At 26.5% G+C, this 4089-nt stretch overlaps 1 pseudogene; it reads right to left on the bottom strand.

The window, feature by feature from the left end:
- Nucleotides 1–1402: 1402 nt before the first annotated feature.
- Nucleotides 1403–1677, bottom strand: LOC131178533 (60S ribosomal protein L37a-like; annotated as a pseudogene).
- Nucleotides 1678–4089: the final 2412 nt, after the last annotated feature.

The following is a 4089-nucleotide window of genomic DNA, read 5'->3' as shown; positions in this document are numbered from 1 at the left end:
GGATTCTATGATTGAAAAGGTGAAGCAAGTTATTTTTTATCATGAAGGAAAGCAAGCAGATAAGTTTTCTCCTTTCTATTATGTGGTTCATCGAATTCTTATTGATCGTTGGGCAAAGAGCAATACTTCTCTTCATTGTTTGGCTCATTCATTAAATCCAAGGTAAATTTCTAACTTACATACTCATCTTCTTGTTATAATTTTTTTTATTATTTTCTAAATTTATTTTCTTATTTTTGAAGATTTTATAGTGAAAAATGGCTTCAAGAGGGAGAAGGTAGAGTGCCTCCTCATATGGATGGAGAAGTATTAACTGAAAGAATTAAATGCTTTAGGATGATTTTTTTCTAATGAAGATAAACGAATTAGAGCAAATGATGAATTTACAAATTTTTCTTTGAAAAGTGGACCTTTTGTTGATCCTGATTCTATTGGAAGTATGTATGTTACAGATCCTAGGAAATGGTGGGTATGTTTTGGTTCTAATGCACCTTTACTTAAAATGTTGGCTTTTAAAGTGCTTGGACAACCTACTTCCTCCTCTTGTTGTGAAAGAAATTGGAGTATTTATTCCTTCATTCATTTATGTAGAAGGAATAAATTAACTCCAATACATGCAGAGGACTTGGTTTTTATCTATAATAATCTTCGTCTTCTGTCGAGAAACTCCTCCCAATATTATGATGAGAAGACAAAATTGTCGAATGTTGGTGGTGATCAATTTGGGAGTATGGAAGATGTGAGAGTTCTTGAATTTGCTAACCTTTCATTGGATGAACTAGAGTTAGAGTCTATTTTATTTGATGAAAATGCAACTACAAGCATGGAGAAGGAGAAAGACAGTGAAGTCGAGGAAATGCCATAAATTTCATTATCTTTTCTTTTTTAACATTTGAATGTATTGTAGTTAATGTTTATTTCTTATAAGTATGAAACTTCTAAATATGTATCTTTATGATTGAATTTGAATTTTGATTTGGACTTTATTTATTATTGAATATCTTTCATGATATATATATATATATTTATTTATTTATAAATATACCTCTCTATTTTTTTATATTTACATGTTTTTCTCACGTTTCCGTTTCCTATATTTTTTAAAATGCCGTTTCCCAATATTCGTTTCCGCATTTCCTCGTGTCCGCGTTTCCATTTCCATGCTACATAGGTAACAACCAGCAAGACGTCTGTCCCGCATCACCCATTTTCTTTAATGATGCCTCTAGCCTCTAGGTCAAAAACTTCCACGGAATGCCTTGTCTATAGATGAACGTCAACCCATCAAAACTGTAGATTTAATTAACTTCAAAACATTTTCAAGTCGTTTATCGCTAAGAAAAGTGCAGACGCAGCCTAAAGATAGAAAAGTAGGCCTGACGATAACAGCGCAGCTCTCGATTTATTCTTTCAAACTTCTAATTGTGCTTCTCACAGTCACAATCTGGCATGTTCAAAGTGCAAGTACTGCTTGCTTTTATTTTATCATAATCCTTGTAACCTCAAATTCCCACAGTCTTCTTCTTCACAGCATACTTCCCACAGAATTCAAAAAAAAAAAAAGAAAAAAATTGCTATGTTGACTAAGCTTTATCTTCATAATCTGCTTATGCAGACTAGCACCATATGGTGCCATACTTCCCAAACAATATCGGCCTTCTTTGTTCGTTTGGTCATAGTCGTTAGGTTGAAGGATCTCTGTTTGTGAAGCTGGTAGAAGCGCCAAATAGAGGGCTTGGTGAAAGATAATAATGGTAACGCTAATAATTCTAATTACAAGGGCGATCTAAATTTGGAGAACAACCATTAGTGTCTATTTGCGAAATTTTTATACGGTTTATAACCTTTGATTATAATCATAATCAATGTTTACAATAAAACTGTTATACATAATCCATTTCATTGTATTATTTTTTTATTTGTGAGTGTAACTGTGTAAGGAACAAGTGATTATATAGTACAATGATGACACTATATATCTTATATGGAATGACAAACAAATAAGAATTAACTATATATATATATATATATATATATATATATATATATATATATATATATATATATATATATATATAAAAACGTAGATCTTACAAAATTATAACCACTAAATAAATACCAAACAGTTTTTCCTTTATCAAAATTAATAGCTGTTTACATGTTTAACTTCTATTAACTTATCATTCCATATAAACTGCCTGCACAGAATCACAGTTTCATAACACTTATTTTTTTTAAATTTTAAATTTAAAGATAAATTGTAAAATTAGGCAATTTTTCTCTTTGTTAATGGTGTGTAGCCTCGAGACATCATTTTGTTATAAAGTTAACATTAGAACTCCATTTAAGAAGCACATAAAATCGCATGATTTTTTTTTTATAATTTTTCTTATTTTTATTTAAAAACATTTTAAAAGAAATAATATTAATTTAAATAAATGACCTTCTGCATTAGAAAAGAAAGAAACTCAATTAATTTAATAGCGATTTTTAAATTATGTTGAATTAAAAATACATGTAAAATAGTAAGATGATCTTGAAATTAATTCAATAACATTAATGGTCTTGAGTGCCCAAAAAAAAAAAAAAGAAATACAATAAAATTCAACAGCGGTGGGAAGATGCTATAATTTGATGAAAAAGGCAAAGACGTGCGCGCAAATAAAAACCAAAAACGCCGAATATCGTTGAGGGACGACGTGAAGGCATCAATTTTTATTTATTTATTTATTTACAACATGAAGACATTTAAGTTTTAAACAACGCAAATGTAGGGGAAATTATTGAGTGCATATATATATATATATATATATATATATATATATATATATATATTATTATTTTAGAAAAAATTATTAATTTTTTTAACAATAAAAAAATTATTTAAATTGATATATTTTACCTATAATAGTTTATATATGTAAAAAATATTTTTTTATTATTTAATAATAATATTAAATTAATGATATATATTTATGTGTATTATCGAAGAAGTTATCCGTGAAAGTAGGAAATCAAAGTTCACGAGTTCACATCGCCTATAATTCACTCTCAACCTTAGGCGAGTCAACTAACTTTCTTTCTCTTATGTTAAAACCGGGTTTGTTAAGAGTCTGGTTCTTTAGAGCCAAGAGTTATTCTTAGTTAGTGAAGAATGTTTTATATGTTCATAAGAAAAGGAATTTATTTATTTTTAGGGGTTTTAAAGGAGTGTAGAAATACATAAGAACTCTTGAATGAAAATGAAAGAGAGATGTAACTCATATAGCCCGTATGAATTATTTCGATGTTTTAGAAAGGCTTAAACTGGATCTAGGCAATAGCCATGAGCTCTTGCTTAACAAGGCTTCTCGCTTGATCGATCAACTCTTTTTTTTATATACTTTTTAAAAAACAAAGAGTTTGTATTCATAAGCATTTTTATATTTTAATAAAATTACCAAAACCTATAAAATGGAAAATGACTTTCTCAAAATTAAAAAAGAAGTTATTTTCTTTAAAAATGACTTAATTTTTTATTTAATCAGGAAAATATTTTTTTGTTAACCAATTTTACTAAGTGCCTCAAATGTTAAAAAAATATAAAAATATTTTTTAAAAAAATATTTTTTATAAAATAAATGGAGCCTAATACATTATAAATTTAATATATAAACCATTAATTTTATATATACATGTGAGGATCTACCTTATAAAGAGTGGGTCAATTGACCCCACTTAATTTAAAAAAAAAAATTAGAATAAATTTTTTCATTAAAATATTATTATATTTAATAAATTCACTTATTGTTTTGACAACTAGTATAATATTTATTATATAATAATAATAATTACTATTTAGATTAATAATTATTCTACTTACTGTTTTAATAATTAACCTGTAATATGCGAAGAATCTAGTGTATTAATTTGTTTATTAGCTAGTAAAATTATCATTGATATTACCTGTTAAAATTGCAAGTGTTAAAATTATTATTATATTTAATAAATTCACTTAATCTGTTGATAATTATTGTGCTTATTATATAATAATAATAATAATAATAATAATAATAATAATAATAATAATAATAATAATAATAATAATAA

The sequence above is a fragment of the Hevea brasiliensis genome, chromosome 3 (genome assembly GCF_030052815.1).
Source record: "Hevea brasiliensis isolate MT/VB/25A 57/8 chromosome 3, ASM3005281v1, whole genome shotgun sequence".
In the NCBI taxonomy this organism is placed as follows: Eukaryota; Viridiplantae; Streptophyta; class Magnoliopsida; order Malpighiales; family Euphorbiaceae; genus Hevea; species Hevea brasiliensis.
This window is presented reverse-complemented; position numbering and strand designations above follow the sequence as displayed.